Here is a 20,227-nt window from a genome sequence, read left to right as displayed (position 1 = left end):
TAGAACACGTCTTAATTAATCATCCGTCAAACGACCCTTGGCCCACAAATCGGTCAAACGACCTTCGGCCAAATAGACATTTAACAGTGACATTTAACTGAATAATAGTACTTCATAACTCATCTACGTCATACAAACAAAGCGGACGTTAACAAAACGGACGTCATTAGAAAAACGGACGTCATAGAATTCGTTAGCACAAAAAAACCTCATTAGTACCTCATTATTACCTTTTTACTTTTAGTACCTTCATTAGTAAACGCACAACGATTACCAAAGGTAACAAGGACCCCATTAACAAAGAACAGAGGAAAAAAGGAACAAATTGATACCTTCATTAGCAAATGAAGAGAGCCTAGAACAAATTACAGGGACTTACTGTTCCCTTGCAGACGCAATTAGTAACAGATGCAAACGTCAAACCAATTAACATATTCAACGCCATGAACGAAATGGTGATTACTATAACAGATCTAACAAAGATCATTTCGCAGTTGAAGTAAACACTTCAATTGCACATCACTTCAATTGCACACAGCACATTCGACATGACGTCAATACCAAGCAACCAATTAACATTTACAGTTTGCAACCAATTATCCATTTAACATTTGCACCATTTGCACCAAATAACAACTTGGTAACTCATTAACAACAACGGCAAAGGATTTGATAAAAACGAAAGATGGCGACACCATCCACATCAATCACACCATCGACTAAAAACCTACTTGAAAATAAAGGTTAACAAATACCACAGGCACCAACAAGTGACTACTTACTACCTCTAATATATCAAGACAAAAATACGTCATCTTACTATCAAACGTGCCAATTACATACCAACATACCAATTACAGGAGAAAAAGAATCACAACAACAAAGTTGAAGAAACTTCAGAGGGAATCTTATAATTCGATAACTAAGAATCCAAAAGTCTAATTAGACCCAGAAAATTAGTAAAATTGGCAATTCAAGAACCAAGAAAGAAAACGGAAGATATGTGAATGCCAGGAATATTATAGAGAAAACAAACAGTTGAGCAAAAAATCACAACTCTGATTTTGTCTCGTACAAATCACAACCTCAGCAAAACTTGAAAAACTTGAAAATTTCAGCTAAGCTGATAAACAAAGCACAACAATTGAAATATTCAGTCAGAAAATTTTCAAAACTCTAAAATCTTCTTTCCAATTTTTAATCTGAATTTCCCTCAAAACCTCAAATACATCGTAATTTTCATTTCATTTTAAATGTAAAGCCCAAAACAATCCTGAACCCAATCTGAATCCCAATTCTCAACCTGAATCCCGACTTTCAACCTAATCAGAAACCCAAATATTATTCCCAATCAAAACACATCAATTTGGGAAATTTTTCAATAACTACTTGAAAACAACTACTAAAATTAACAAAATGTTTCTCATTCTATAATCTGTTTTACCAACACTATTTCTTCACAAAACGATTCAGCAATACCAGGTAACCTGCATTGTTTTAATTTCATTTCTCAACGACTACTTCATCATTATAGTAACCATTGTAATGAACAACCATCTATGTTGTCAGTCTCAGAGTTTATGCAATCATTAAATAAAAATCAACTTTTCATAAATATAGTTGTTCAAATAGACGATTATATTGAACTTGAATATCCTTCTGGCTGTCACATACATTTCGATAACGACAGTGTTAGACTAACAAACTGTAAAATATCACCTAATAAATATCTTCTTATAATAGAAGGAGAAACAGAAACTGGACAAGAAGTAAAACTTTTCTGGGAAGAAAAACATTTTGAATTACTAAAGGACACGGCACCGTGTATTGAAATAATCACAGAATTCGAAACACTGAAACAACAAATCAACATAGATAGGTGTATTAATATAAACAAATTACACACAGTTTTTCTATTAGTTTGCAAAAAAGAAGCTATAAAACTGTCAGACGACAAGTTGAAAGACTAAGTACTGTAATGATACCTATCATCGTTATCGTTGTATATCGATAAAATAAAATACAGACAACTTTAAAAGTGCTGTATTTTGATAGTGCAGCACCGTTAAGTGTCAGTTACACCAGTAAATAACTGTCATTTTTCAGTGAAGCATTGTATCGAATTTACACCTGAATAACATTTCCACCATAACAATTATTAAACTCTCATCCTCAACACTCATCTACAAACGAACACTACTAAAATAAATAAACAAATAGACCAGAAAACACCACACAAATAGTTTCAACAATTGATTTCCCCAACGCATTAATAGCAACGTATTTAATATTATCTAAAATAATATTCTTCTTAACTATCTTTCTCGTACCGTGTATAGTAGTTATTTCTACGTATCTAGCTACAGTAACAATATACGAAGTTATCAGAAACCGTAGAGTTATCTACGCTAGTCCACCAGTACAATAGTAAAGCCAATGAACGAAGTACATCCTGATATATTTCATATATGCAAATCTAATCTATAGATATTGAAGAACTTGAAATTTTTAAATTCATCAAAATTGCACTCATAATCTATTTTTTCTTACGCAGGTGTTTTATTTTGATAGAATACTTTATAAACTCATAAAAATTGATCCTAACCCAGATATAGAAGAGTCAATATATTACACACTACACTCCCAAAAATTCTATCTACAAATAGGATTTCCTGAAAATTCTCCATTATACGGTTACGTTATAATTTACCAATTACATCTCAGACTTGAAAATAACAAAATTTGGATATCAAATCTAGGAGCACAAACACAACCACCAGAACAAGAACTAATACCACTATTAATCCTCGCACCGCCATTCATCCAAGTTCCACCACACGGACCTGGCTCAGGAGCTTAAAATACAGCCTGCAAACATTGCGTCGCCAAAGAATAATCAAAGTAACAATAATAATCAAGAAAGACCACATCATAACAAAGTTACAGACTTAACAAATATACCAACTTCACTAGAAATTGATGATAATTTAAATCCCGGAAACGAAAATCCATATACCGTACGGCGAGACCGCCCGGAAAGAAGGAAAGAAGAGAACTCTTAAGAGCACGCCAGACGTAGATTTTCGCTATCATTCCCAACACAAGATTCGACATTCGTTTTATATGGTTCAACAGATATAGCATCTAACATAATCAGACCTATAGAAGTAGGAAACTCAGAACCACCAAGTAGAAGAGGAACACCAACATTAAACAACTTTAATATAAGCTCACCAATTGACCACTCAAGTAACAGTACAATTCAAGCACCCACACCATCTGTGTTGAGAGCAAACCCCTTTCTACCACCCACATTTCAACAAAGACAAGATTTCAATTTTGTTCAAGAACATTTCCGAGTACAACCATTACACTCACCCAATAGTTCTCTTTGGTCAGCAACATCACCACAATCTGCAAGTAGTAGTACAACACCACAAAGAACAAACCAAACATCATCAGTGAATAATTCTGTAAGTATACCACAAGTTGAACTAACAAACTCCTTAAAACCACCAAGAAACACAGCTTTATCCCCATCATCCTTTATACCAGAAATAAGATTACCATCAAGCCATCCCGGTAGAACACGATCAACACCAATACTTAACCCTAATTCACCTACTAAAAGTGGGACTAGTGAACATACATATCTTTCCGCACTAGATCATAAAACCTGGAACTCAACTCCACCATTATACGGACCCACTAATCTCGGTGATACACTTACCAATTGGTCAAGGAATAGACTAATAAACACAATAAATCTTACAACACGACAACGTAACGCAGCACTTAACGTTTTAGCAACACCATCTCTCGAGCTTAAATTTAACACAACAATTAAATACGACACTGTCTTTAATCACCCGTTTCAAGCAATTACACCACCTATAGTAACAAACACAATCCCAGCACCTTTTATCTGCATTGATTTCATATACAAATTTGACAGATAAATAAAACATACATTGGGATTTGCAAGGTTCTATAATCCACACACTGGTCTTTCATACACATGTCAATTCAACTAAAAGCTATAATACTCATATTGTTATTAAAAATAATATACATTTATATGAAAATAAAAACAAAAATACAATTAGAACACAGACTGAAAAATGATGTTAGACAACGCATTAAGGACCGTATAAAAGAGGGAATGGAAGTACACATCAAACATTTTCAAAATAAGAACAAAACAAAAAATGCAAAAGATACAAGTAATTTACACACCATTGACCAGGAAAGACACAATAACCTTCAACACCATATATTTAACAATAATACTAAATTTGACAAACTTGACCGATATACAAAACATACATTAGGATTTGCAACGTGCTATAATCCACACACTGGTCTTTCATACACATGTCGATTCAACTAAAAGCTATAATACTCACATTGTTATTAATAATATTATACATTTATATGAAATTAGAAACAAAAATACAATTGGAACACAGACTGAAAAATGATGTTAAACAACGCATTAAGGACCGTATAAATGAAAGAATGGAAGTACACATCAAACATTTTCAAAATAAAACTAAACAAAAAATGCAAAAGATACAACTAACTTACACACCATTGATCAGGAAAGACACAATAACCTTCAACACCATGTATTTAACAATAAAACTAAATTTAAAACTAATCTACAATATTTCACTTATAACACCAAAATAGAAGAGCCCGAAGCCTTTAAAAACAGTTCAGACTACGAAACAATGTGGGAAATAGCCATCGATAAATGGACACGAAATTGGAATTTCTACAGAGAAAAATTAACAGATAGTATACTAGAGAAATTTGGCATGAACAATAAAAGACAAAAAAGACAAACAAAAAAATTTGTAGAACTAACAAGACAAAATTTTAATGGCTTCGCAACCGGACCACAAGACATCTTCATGGAACATTAAGATTGTGATGCAGAACAAATTAGTAATGTTAAGTATTACGAATTAAACAAGATCAGCACATGCAAACTCAAACCACTCGATCTAGATATGACAATGATTGAGGTACAACTATCATCGAAAGCACAAGCAGTAGAAATAAAGGCATATGCAGTTGCATGAACAATCAAAGAACGCGTAGAATGGTGTTCACAACACACTGATTATATCCGAGCTAACAGACCTAGTTACTACGTCTCAGATGCACAAAGAACAAAAATAATAGATGCAGATGAAGTTCGTAACGAACTCGCTAGAATTAACCTCCTCAAAAACACAAGATACAAACCAACACGATATAATATTTCATTCAATTACATAACTAACCCGCCACTTCAGAAAAAGATCGAAGACATGCAAGGCAGGATACAAATCGACCTTGATACTCCTATAGAACCACCATATGGAAGAATAGTTTATGATTATACAAACCCGATGTGGATACAAATGCAATTAAAAATGCTCAATCAAACAGCATGAATGGACCAAGAAAACAAAACAGAATAGATTTACTAGACTGGAAATTAGAAATACGAGAAGTATCATTAATACTAAACTTAGACTCCGAAGAAATATCATATATGGGAACAAAATTACCATGCGATCTCCGGAAAGGAGAATGTCTACCGACACCGTTCACGAAAGCATCAATAGTTTGGGAACCACAAACACATTGTCACATATTAGAATTAATTAGATTTGAGGCATTTATGGTGAAATACCAAGATAGATACTGGATAGAAATAAACGCGGAATGAACAACAATGCAAAAACCTGACATCACACAAAAAGCAAAGTTGAATAAAACAGACACTATCGCAACAAGATTCGAAGTATACATACTCGTAGAACGTGAATGCGGATCACTACAACCAATACACAAAACAGAGTACGACGATATTTACATAATCTACGAATACGGATTCGATATGCATGCAGGACAAAAAGTAACAAGAAAGAAAGATACAATTGACGATGAAAAATTTATAAAAATTAAACCCAAACAAATAATATCAGAACAAACACGGTATGAAGATGAGGACAGCAAACAATACTACTGTGGTTTCGTAAACGAGAACACACACTTAAACATGAAAATGAACCTCTACATGAGTAACATATACTAAAGAATAAGTCTACAAGCAATAGAATTTTACTCACAAATCTGTGAACAAACTAGAAGCATTCGACAATTAAAATTTACACAAGTACAAAAGAACACACTCTTAGGATATACCCTCACTGGAGATAGATCGATCTTTGTCAAACAAGAAGGAGTAAATGTAATGAAAATGTACAAATGCGCGAAAAAATCATCACCCTTATATCTACCACAAACTCGCGAATGTTACGATAAAATACCAATACTGTACAAAAATAGAGTACAATATGTACATCAGCTAACAAGACAAACATACTTATGGGCAAAGAAAGTCCCACGTTCACACAGCAACTTCGACCAATTAATCTCAATAGACACTGAAGGAACAGCAAGATATAGAGTAACACCATACCCTGTAAAAGTAGAGACAGTATTGAACACTATATCACCTGAAGAAATAGTACTTGATAACATGTTTAGTAAAGCAAATTTAATAGAAAGCGGTATATACAGTAAAGAACAACTAATTCAAGAACGAAAGCGAGATTTATTACACGAATACATGCGAGATCGCAAAAAACCATTACAAGAAGCAATATCAGCAAATGCACAAAAATTATTAGAACTAGAACAATTAAGACTATTACAAACTTACAAAAACAACGAACAATCACTAAAATGGTTAAGAGACCTCAACATAAATGGATATAACTTCCAAATAGACCAACCCAGTGTTAACTGGAGGGAAATCTTTGACGGGGCATGGCTTAAAGGACAAACATTAACAATCTGTGGTTGGCCATGGTACGTCTTAGAAAAAATGGCAACAATCTACGCCATGATAAGTAGGATACTATTTTTAACAAACCTAATTATAAAGTTCTACAACGCTTTTGCGATACATAAAGCAATTGGCAAACAAGCTAGTTTAAAAAAATACTCCTTATAGTAATATTTGGAGTCTTTTCTCAAACACTAACACAACTAGCAGCTCAAATACAAGAAGAAGAAGACAGTCACGACAGCGATGAGAACTATACACACTACGGAAATCTCAAGCCATGCAAAAAGCACACGTTTTGCCGACATTCCACAGACATAACACATACAACAGATTATACTGATAATGATAAACCTACATAATTTTATGTAGATACAAATTACAAACATTACAACACAACAGTTCGCAGAACGGAGAAAGGAATACAGTTAAGAACAACAGATTCACCTCCAAAGAAACAAAAACCACCATTACCAGAAAAAAAATATAAACAAGAACCATTAAAAGTAGAACCATTAGAAACGATATCGGAAAACCAACTACAAACATCACCACCACAACTTATTACTCCACATTCTGCATATCAGTGTTTGGGAAACAACGTATCATTCCTTCATACAACCCTAACTCATAACGTACCCCTCCCAAGTGCGCCTAACATACAACAATCTACATCATTTCAGGCACACTCGTTTGAAACACCACCAAATATGAACCAGCCAACACCTTATGAAATACCACAACCATCCAATACATCTACAAGTAAACAACATCTGATACCAACAGTAAAACTAATGGATATACAGAATCCACCACCAATAGATTTCGATCAATTAAAAATAACGACTAACAAAATGCATAACCGCAGCCACAGTTTAGACATATTGAAAAACGACGATCAACCACATACGAATGAAGTAACATATTTTAAAAATCATTCGGCAGATACATACGAGGTTTAACAACAACCTCGTAGTAAAAGAACAACTAACAAAACTTAATTATCCATGCCTATAGTACCCCTCTTTCCTCTAATACACCTCCTTTCTATTTCATAATCAATCTTTCCTATTCATTCTTTCATAATCCTTCCTTTCATGTTCCTTATAATTTCTGTTTCATAAACATCAATTTATTTCATCACTCTCTTTCATCTCTTTCATCACATATTCATTCTTCGTACATACCTCCATTTTATCATTCCTCATTTCTACACTTCACCAATACATGTAGATTTCACATATTTCGAAAACAGCAAAAAAGAAAATATACATGTATGTTTAGTAAAAATATGTAATGGGTGTCAACATTCACGAATTCATTAAAACACACTAACCATCGAACGACATTATGGTAACACTCATTCACACCGATATAACAATACCCTCTTGGTAGTAACTGGATATACTGATGAGTATTAGTCATAACGACATCAAATAACATTAAAATAATAATAACAAATGTCTTCGTATTAATCAAAATGAACAACGTTCCATGTGTAAAATGTAACGAAGGTATAATACAAATTTTCATCAGTAACAGATTAATCTAATCTACATAACATATTTATTCATCGAAGAATATGTAATAAACACAGTAATAATTTTAGCAAATGGCCTCCAGAATGGACTACGAATCAGAATCACCTTACAAGACAGACTCACCACTAAGCTATGATGTGGAAGAAGGAGAGCTCAGCCCTGGCTCTGGACAATCAAGCCCAGGGACAATACGTGACATTGCATCCGACTGCAGTACACAAACGGATGACCATTTTGATCACCCACAGGACAAAATAACAACCATGAGGATCGAAGTGGAAAATGTAACGTCGGAACAACAGACACAGACAAATCGACGTACACCAGAGGAAACAGCAAATATAATATCTGAACAAGTTGGTAAAAAGAGACAGTCGGATACCCGACGAAATCCAGATTCGTTCCGTAACAGAACAAATAACAATATAAATGAACAAGGTACGAGCACTAGTACGCCAAATCAGAACAATAGGCCAAATAACAAAACGCCGAGTGAAACATATATATCACCACCGTTACCAAACTATCCAACACCAGTACGACCACCCCCACCTAATGATTATACAACCGATAACAATGGAATACAACACAGTGTTTAACAACGCTGGTTTGCTAGTAATCCACATTACATTAGACCGAACAACCTCCGGTTTCCCTACGCAGTTACACCTCCAAGTAACAATAGGAAATCGTTTTTCCATCAGTCTACAAACGAAAAAAAAACCCACAACAACTGTTATGGAAACCATCTGGTTCCAAGAAAAAGACCCAAGAACCCTCAACAATCCACACAGCAGTAATTATAACCCTTTATTATCTTACCGTAACTGGGCTGAAATGCCGTTCGATTCTAGAGACTATAACTTTGTTATAACACCACTGCATAATTTAAAAGATCGTGTCTCAGAGTAATTCCCGCGTCTACCATCCGAGAACACTAACACTGTAAAACGCAGCCCTAAGAATATGGGGCGAAACAAACCACATCAAACCACCTACCCCGTCTTAAAACAATTCTATAGTCTAACAGAATGTTTCATGTATGATTACGATTACGAGTTTAAAGTTCCAACCGTTTGTACTTTTGATTACCTAGTAGCAAAGGCATCATAAGACTTTTCAGCTTACAGCGTATTCTAACATCAAAATTTTCAATTAAATTTTAATTTTTTACATCCAACACCGAAAGTGTTCAAAACAACAATTATCGGGTACACGAAACAAAATTGATACAAAACTTGATATATTATACGTTCTTACGCAATAAAAACGTTAACACCACCAAGAGTTACATCCATTTTAACGACCAGTTAACATCACCGTATTTTCTAAACTATGGATATAGACTAAAATTGGACTATACTATCGGGACTTTACGTAATTTTGACCCCATTAAAAACTATTACATTTTTCAACCCAAGGAAGCACCGGAAAGACCACTAATGGTACCAATTGAAGCGCTTGAACCGTGTGAAGAATATCACTCTTACCATTTAGAAGGCAGCGAAACGAATCGAGCTTTTATTGATGTAATACAATTTAATAACGAACGAAAAACTACTGATATGGAAAAAAGAGATAAGGAATACTGTCAAAGCGTCGATAACCGAAATACCAATTTATGAAATTACTGACCTCCTCGCACACTTTCTGTCGAAAGACGATCAACTTCTTAAAGAATACAAACATTACAGATAGAAAACAAATCATCCCAAACAAACGGAAAATTTGTAATAACACCCTTCAAGGAACAAGTATCAAATTCAGAACTTTAACGCGTTTAATTTCGTAAAATTTTGCATTCTCATCCAACTATGAACTTCTCTCTGCATATATGTTTTTCCCTTTCGCAGTAACAATTTATCATTATTAGTATAAAATATGTACGAATAGCCATTGTATAATGTTGAACCCCAGTTTGTATCCCTTATAATTATCAATAGTTATAACAATTGGTATAACACTTGATGTGTAATAAACTTTAGATAGCACTAAAAAATTTTTTACCTTTCTAATTTTTCCTATCCTATTTTTAGATCATAGAGTATACATGTATATATGCAAAGATTTTCCATAGTTAGATATATGAACTTTTGTAAATAGAGAAAACGCGGAAAATCAACTCATAATCTTGTGTATAAACAATGGGAACGGATATAAACAAACGTAATATGCACTACAAAGTGTATAATAACACACTATTGGTTGTATGTATTATGTAACAAACATGTAAAATCAATTCCACACATAACGTGTACATAGTTATACACATAAAATATACAAAAACTTTAGTCATCACATGACAAATTACAACCATTTTAACAACACTTTTATTAGGCAACACTTGATGAATACTACTCCAAACTAACAATATGTACGAAATCTATTTTGCGACACAATCTAATAATAGTATATAACAAAATATTGTAAATTTATACATCAGGAAAAATGGGTATATCCCAAATTTGAAAATTTCCAATTGCACAGTTATTAATTTATAGCAATGACTATTGCAGTACATATAAAACTATTATACATGTAAATACCAAATAACAATAAAAAAATGAAAATATAACATGTAAATAGTCAGATGTACAATATTACAGTAACAACTAACAACTACCAGGTACTTTTCCTAATCAGTCATTTTTTCCCGAGGGAATGTTGACTACAAGTATGTCGTCTTTAGGCAAACTTTAAAATAATCAACGCAAAGACAGATACTTTTACTAAATTTATGAAAGGCAAATGGACATTTTTGCACATGACCATTAGAAAAATTATAAGCGAGATCTGTAACCTTTACCAAATTTACAGATACGAAAAACGCGAACAATAATAGTAAACAATAACCGTAACAACTAACAAATTCCAAACCTGTAGAAGTATGGCAGACAAATTCGTAAGAATAAATCCATCAGAATCACTCATGTATATTGGAAACATTAATGCAACAATACATGTTTATCTTCAATAACAAATACAACATGGCCAAAAAAATCACATATCACTAACATTTCTCGTTGTTGTCAACAAGCCTTTAGTTGACAAATCACCTCACTACCATCGATTTCTTCGTCGAATTGCATAAAAACAAATGGAACAAACTCTTTCAACCGGAAGGGATACTACGTAATAACAGAACACTTATACTACCTAACATGATAAGCTAATATAGAGAAAAATGTTGAACATTTAACAGCTAACATAAGCAAACCAAAATAATTCAGGTAAGTCAGGTAAGTCGCCAGATATCAGGAGCGCCTCCAACATCAGCACCGGGCCTACCCGAAAGGATCTTCATCCACTGGACGTGGTATTGGAATAGATACTTTTGTGGTTGTTGATGTTCTCTCCTTGCTTTTTGGGCAATCTGTGTCTAGGAATCGACCTACTGACGAACAAGTTACAATGCAACACATTCAAAAAGAAAAGAAAATCCTTCAGAGAGAATAATGAGAAATTGACTTATCGTAGTATTCAGAAGACTTTCAAAAAACTCAAAACCCCGGAAAGATGGAGTCAATGTTGACTTCCAACAAAAGACTTGAAGACTTTTTTTGTTTAAATAATTAAAGACTGAAATACTCAACCCTGATTGGTTGAAAAAGGGAAAATACCTTTCCTTAAATGTATATCTGTTTTCCCTTTATCCCTTTCCACTTTACCCTTTAGTTGGTACTAGTCACAGACCTGATATAATAATAAAGTATATTTCTCTCTCTCTACTCCGCTCTAGTTTAACATTGAGATATACGTCAGACTTTAGCATTGGGCCCGTGCACTGTTTACTGAAGCCCAGATAGAAGAGTAACAGACTAGAGATCTAGAACTTTAGTTAGTCAGGTAAGCGTTAAGAGTGTACTATATTCTTGAGACAACCATAAGATAGTTTCAGAAGTATCCTATAAAAAGGTAAGCTCAGAACACGTCTTAGTATCTATAACCATAACCCTATATTTATAATCGTAACAACACATATACCATGTATGATAAAGGTGATAACATGTACCCACATACAACCCATGTATAACCCAAACATAATCTACCCCGCTTTTGTAACCTGTTTACAATCATCAAAGTTATTATTGACCAAAACATAATAGCCTTGTCAACAGTAACAATAATCGTAGATTCTGGACATTGCTATAACCATAGATTATGGAGTACACATAGATTATACATAGATCCAGAACTAGTAACGTCTAGCAACATCTCATTATTCTGATGCTAGAAAGCTTTCAATGTTTAAACATTTCGTGTGCTTTAGCAATGCCATCAAAAATGGAATACGAAGCTGACTCACCTCTCAGCTACGATGTTGAAGGAGATGAATTGAACTCAGGTCGTTCCAGCCCTGGAACCATCCGAGAAAACGCGTCAGAATGTAGCATAAAGACTGACGACAACAACGAAACCATGACAACAATGCGAGTGGAAGTTGATAAAGATAACACACCGGAACAGAAGAACCAGACAGCACTCAACCAACCAACACCGTTGGAAATTGCAAGAATAATTGCTGAACGCACTGTACGACCAATACCAACAAATGTAAGTGAGAACTTAGAATCCTTTCGAACCAGGAAAAATAGCCAATCGAACAAAAAAGGTATACCTAAAAAACAGAACAAAAACATACCTAGCTACCAAAACAATAGACCAGTAAAAAATCATTCACATCAAAAAGTAACACACGCATCACCACCGATGCCAATACATCCACCTCCTGTTAGACCATCACCATCAATTGAAGACATTACTACCAATCATCACAGAATGCAACAACGTGCACAACAAAGATGGTTAAACGGAATTCGGATCACATAAGCCCGAACAACCTTAGATTTCCGTACGCGATAACACCCCGCAGTAACAACAAAAAATCGTTCTTCCATCAATCCACCAATGAACAATCACCAACACAAACTGTTGGTGAAACCATTTGGTTCGCAGAAATGGATCCACGAAATCTCAGTAACTCTTACAATAGTGAATATAATCCATTACTCTTGTACAGAAATTGGGCAGATATGCCATTCGAATCGAAGATGTATAATTTCGTGATAGCACCACTTCAAAATCTAAAAGACAGAATATCAGAATATTTTCCACCCCTACCATCAGAGATCACAAATACAGTAAAAAGAAGTACCAAAAAACATGAGAAGAGACTAATCACACAAGGCATCCTATACCATACTAAAGCAATTTTCTATTCTAACCAAACAATTTTTATACGATTACGATTATAAATACAAGATACCACTAGTATGTACGTTTGACCATCTAGTGGCCAAATCGTCCAAATCGTCCCGGCATACAGGGTCTTTGATCACGAAATATTCCAACTCAGCTTTAACTTGTTACATCAAAACTAAGGGTGTCCAAATTAATAATTATCGAGTTCATGAAACGAAACTGATTCATAATTTAATGTATTATAATTTTTCTGAGACAAAGCTAACTATACTGACAAAATTAACATACACATAAATGACCAATTGACTTCACCGTACTTTCCTAACTACAGCTACAAACTAAAGTTTGACTATACAGCCGGAACACTACGAAACTTCGACCATATCAAAAATTATTTCATATTTCAACCAGAAAATGCACCTGAAAGACCACTGATAAAACCACTAGAAGCACTTGAACCATGTGAAGAGTACCACACGTACCACTTAGAAGGAGGTGTAACAAACCAAGCCCTCCTCAACAGAGTCGAATTTCATACTGAACGAAAGACAACCGATTTAGAAAAAGAAGTTCAAAAAGCTGTGAAACCATCAATTACCAACATCAGCATTGACGATATAACCGATATGCTAGCAGACCTGCTATCAAAAGACGATCAGTTCAAGAATGAGTATAACAAGTACAAGAACCGCACGAATCACCCTGATCAAACGGATTTTTTATAAGGAACAAATAATAATTGTGCAATTTCAGTGTATATCTCATCTTGGAGTAACCACTCCATATGTTGATGTTAAAAACCTTCATTGTATTTTGTTCAGTGAATCCTATCTATGTGTAGAATAGATACCTCCAATGCACTCCAGTATACCAGTGTTCTAGCATTCTTATTGCTACCTATAATTATTGCTATTCATTATAACAGTTCATAACTTATTTCATCTAATAGTTAATAACTCTGTTCCTCAAGCATCAATTAGAATACATTATTAATGGATGCTATTCCATTTTCTCATTTAATATCTTTAACGATATTTCAAGCTATCACTCAAACCTCTAACTGTACATGTATATATGCAAAGATTTTCCATACTTAGATACACACAAAATGAACATGTAATTTTGTTAATAAAATAGTAAAAAAGAAAACGTGCCTGATAGTTTTTATTAAAAACAAAAGGAATAAATCCAGAAATGAACAATGGATAATAAATAAACCAATAACCATCGTCGATAACCATCGTCGATGACAATCGTACACTATAACAATTATATACTATACTGTGTAAAACATAGTGTAAAACATACTCTATACTCTGTGTATAACACGAACAAATTGCACATAACGTATGCAAGAGACAATGAGTCATGACATGACAAATATACCAAAATAAGAACATGATATAAGATTCATAACATAAACATTCCAAAACCCAGACAGATAACCGTGTTTAAAAACAATTTTGTAAAACAATCTATTAAAAAAATATACAAAATAACATACCTAATAGATATGCGAGAGTAACAATACCATCCATTCGAAGTTTTCAATTTCCAAATTAACTATTTATAACAAATAGACCAAACAATTTATAACTCACCTGTAATATGACTGTAATAGTTACATCTCCAGACCTTATCTGACAATTAATCACAGAAAACATGTAATCACAGTACACGTGTAACCTAAACACATGTAGTTATTACTTTTGCTCAGAAGATTGATCAGTAACAGCTAACAAATTCAAAAGACGTGTAAGTGAACAACGTCCGCAAAAATTATTTGGAAGATAGTAAAAGCAGTATGTCGTGTTAAGTGTACCTTTCAAAAAATAAGCGTCTTGACAAATCGTTTACAAAATTTACAGATACCGAGCGCATATCACTAAATTTAATAACGAAATAGGAACAACTAACACGGTTTGTATGTAGAAGTATGAAATAACCGTTAATGAGAAACAGGCAATTGGGAATATATGCCGATCCATGACTCAAGGAGATCAAATATTAAATAATACATGTTTCGCTTCACTAACAAAGTTTACATGGCCAAAAAGATCCTTGTTACTTGCTCTCGATGCTTCCACCAAATACCATAACGACTTAACAAAAGACTGACTAAAAATAGTTTTTTATCTATCCAACCGGAAGGGATACTACATAACAAGAACAGTGTTACAACCAGATAATAAAATAAAATTAGGTAAACCTAAAAACACCCAACACCTAACAAATGCAAAACCGAATTCAAGTAAGTCAGGTAAGTTATCGGACATCAAGAGTGCCTTCGACATCATCACGAGAGCCAACCCGGAAGGATCTTCACACACTGGAAGTGGTAATGGAATAGATTCTTTTGCGGTTGTTGATGTTCAATCCCTGCTTTGTGGCAACCTATGTCTGGGAATTGACTTACTGACAAACCGACAAACGCAACACATTCAAAAAAGAAACGAAAGTACTCCAGAGAGTGTAAAGAGAAATTGAATGACTGTATTGCTCATAAATACATCAAAAACTCGGAAAAATGGAATCAATATTGATTGACATCCAAAAAATGAGAACGATTTTATTTATGAGAACAAATAAACCCCAAATACTTGATCCTGATTGGTTGAAAAGAATAAATGTCTTTCCTTAAATGTTTAACTGTTTCCCTTTCACTCTTTTAGTTGGTTCCTATCAGAGTCCAACCTGATATAAAAAAATATATTTCTCTCTCTCTACACCGCTCTTGTTTAGTATTGAGATATACGTTAGACTTTAGCATTGTGGCCCGTGCATCGTCTACTGAAGCTCAGATAGAGGAGTAACAGATTAGAGATCTAGAACTTCAGTTAGTCAGGTAAGCCTTAAGATCATATAATATTCTTCAGACACCATAAGACCTCAGTGGAGTAACCTCGCAAGATAACCCTACGTGAGACACGTCTTAACAGCACTCCATACCACTGCTTAGGCGCACCACAACTACCAAACGCACCACAGTTAAAACAGCATACCTCACAGTTTAAGGAAAAAATACCAGCATATGAAGTACCAAATCCAACGATAAAAAAACCTAGAGCATATGAAAAACCTCAACCTGCAACAACTAACCAAAAACCGCTAGTTCCAACAGTCAAACTCACGCGAATTCAAAACCCACCACCAATAGAATTGGAACAATTAAAATTAACTGCGAACAGAATCCACAACCGAAGCCATGGTTTAGATTTAATCAATAACGAAGATCAATCACATACAAATGAAGTAACCTACTATGATACACATTCAACAAAAAATTATTAAGTATAGATTATTTCACCTCTTTTTCTAATCTTTCCGATTTATTAAAATTACGAACCATATTAGCAATATTAATTATACTTATTATAACTTCTAATTACAGTTATTACGATTATAAATCATTTATAACAATTATTATAACCCAATTATTATAACACATTTATTCACCACATATTTTTATCATTATTAAATCTACCAGACCTTTAGCAAGATAACTCAACCAGATCTATTCACATATGAGGAGTTTTATTATCCGAACAAAACACATCAGACGTTCCTTCTGTTCACAAATAAACAAACGTTTCTAACCTATTTTCTATAAACTCATATTTATAATAACACATATCTCATTTATAAACTATAAGTATAATGAGCCAAATATTGAAAAAACCCATTTCCCTAGACCAATTCAGTCCAGAACAATAATTCTACAAATTCAATCAACTACTTTGATACATTTATATTAACACACCATCCAGTACCGTAGACCATACAATAAATTGTATTGATAAGTACTACACTGTGAATATACTACACTGCGTACCATTCAGTACTAGTATACCATTAATTAACATACCATTAAGTATTATTGTTATTAACGTAAATTCTTCGGATACAGCAGTATTAATGAGGATACCACAATGTAATCACACTAAATCGCGATAACACGCATTAACCTCAACGTAATCACATAAACTCGTAACAAGCAATAATTTTTTATAACAGATAGCTCATAACCTATGAACATTCATAACCTATGACCACCCATAACTCATAATCAATGACCATTTATAAATCCTTAACCTGTAAATATAAATTTATAAATTGTAAAACCTAACGCCATTCATAACGTCTAACATCTAATATCTATTACTGACACATATAAATAATAACACATATGCTTAAGTAATGACATGCAGAATGGAATACGAACCTGATTCACCTCTCAGCTACGATGTCGAAGAAGGAAAGCTGAGCTCAGGACGATCGAGTCCGGGTACAATCCGGGAGAATGCGTTGGAATGCAGTACTGAAAATGACGACTGCGACACAGTAACAACAATGACGGTAGAGTTAGACAACCACCGAACGCCTCCATCAAACCACTAAACTCCTCAGAAAACAGCACGACGATTCGCCGAACACATTGTGCGACCGAAAATGTCAGATGAGCGAAAGAAACTCGAGTCATTTAGGACTAGAAAACAAATGGTTAACCAGACAAATCAGGTAGACAAAACTGATATAGAAAGACCTGATAATAACACAAAACCCAGTTATCAACACAATAGACGAGTCAAAAACCTAGCGCATCAACAGCACAATAATAAAAAAATGGAGTACACGAAATCAAAAAAAAAATGCATCACCACCGATGACAATGCACCCACCCCCTGTTAGATCTCCACCACCGGTTGAGGACATAACAATAAAAAGACATAGAATGCAACAACAGGCACAACAGAGATGTTTCGAAAGAAACTCTGCACATATTAGACCGAACAACCTGAGGTTTCCATATGTGACACCCTGCAGTAAAAACCCGAAATCATTTTTTTCACCAGTCAACAAACGAACAATCACCAAACTCAACCATAAGTGAAACAATGTGGTTCACAGAGATCGACCCGCGTTCTTTAAACAACCCACATAGTAGTGACTACAATCCATTTTTATCGTACAGAAATTGGGCTGACCTGCCATTTGATTCTAAAGTGTACAACTTTGTAATAGCACCACTACACAACTTAAAAGATCGAGTATCTGAATAGTTCCCACCTCTTCCATCGGAAAACACGAAAACTGTGAAGCGAAGTACTAAAAATATGGGACGGGATAAGATACATCAAGCCACCTATCCAATATTGAAACAATTTTTCATCTTACCGAACGATTCTTATACCATTACAACTACGAATTTAAATTACCAATTGTATGCAAATTTGACAACTTAGTCGCAAAAGCATCGCAAGACCTATCAACATACAGCGTATTTGACCACGAATTATTCCAGTTGAGTTTCATATTTTTACATCCAACACCAAAGGATGTTCAGAATAACAACTATAGGGTTCACGAAACGAAAGTCATCCATAATTTGATTTATTACACCTTTTTTGGGACAAAGTAAATTACACTGAAAAAGAATTTATCCAAATTAACGACCAACTCATCTCATTCTATTTCTTAAATTATGGATATAAAATCAAACATGAATATACAACCAGTACTCTACGAAACTTCGACCCGATGAAAAACTACTATGTATTTCAACCAATGCATGCCCCTGAGAGACCTCTCGCTATACCGTGAAAATTGTTCGAACAGTGTGAAGAACATCACACTTACCATCTAGCAGGAAGTGTATTTAATCCAGCATTCGAGAACAGGGTAGACTTCCATGTTCACAGAAAAACAACGGATTTGGAACAAGAGATCAAAAAAGCAGTAAAAGCTTCAATAACAAATGTCAGCTTAGATAGCCTAACAGATATGCTAGCTGACTTCTTGTCAAAAGATGAGCATTTTATGAATAAATATAACAAATACAAAAACCATTCTGATCATCCGGATCAAACTGATAAACTGTAATATTACCCAACATAACATAAGCTTTTCATACTAAACCAATTTATTATGCTAACCTAGTCCAGTGATTTAACCTATTGTCAAACCTCTACATTCACCATAAACTGATAACTCAGTTTACTTTGGGATTATAGTTAGAAAAAAACCGATTACCCAATGTATTAGTCGTTTATTTGATGTATTCATTCGGAATATTTAATACTCAGTTGACAAATACCCACATATTATAGATTTCTTAATCTGTCTTATCCGAATCTCAGTCTCACCCGAATATCAATTTACACATAAAATTCACAAAAAATCTTTTTCTGATAGTCACTGAATAGACAGTTCTCATTGCCACAATCTGTACAATATATGTACATGTATATATGCAAAGACTCTTCGTAGTTAGATACATGCAAGTTAATATATAATCTTGTATATAATAGCAAAAAAGTAGCTAATAACACAAACCTGATAGCTTTAGAAATTGAAATAGAACAAGTACTAATAATAGTACCAAATGCACCGATATGGATAACTTGGAATTACAGCTGAGAATAAAAAATTCAAATACCTAGTGATTGGTAACAATATGTAAAACATTGTAACATGTGACCGTATTTAGTCATAAGTCATAACATGCCCAATTTTGGAAGTCAAACATGCTATGACGATAGTTAACAAAAAACAAAGTAACCTAGATATGAAAACCACGGTTGAAAAAACCCGAAAATTGGTAAACTGAATGACACAAAAGATTGATCATATCCTCAAT

Source organism: Convolutriloba macropyga, chromosome 7 (genome assembly GCF_964194025.1).
Source record: "Convolutriloba macropyga chromosome 7, txConMacr16.3, whole genome shotgun sequence".
Taxonomy (NCBI): domain Eukaryota; kingdom Metazoa; phylum Xenacoelomorpha; order Acoela; family Convolutidae; genus Convolutriloba; species Convolutriloba macropyga.
Note: the sequence above shows the minus strand (reverse complement) of the source record.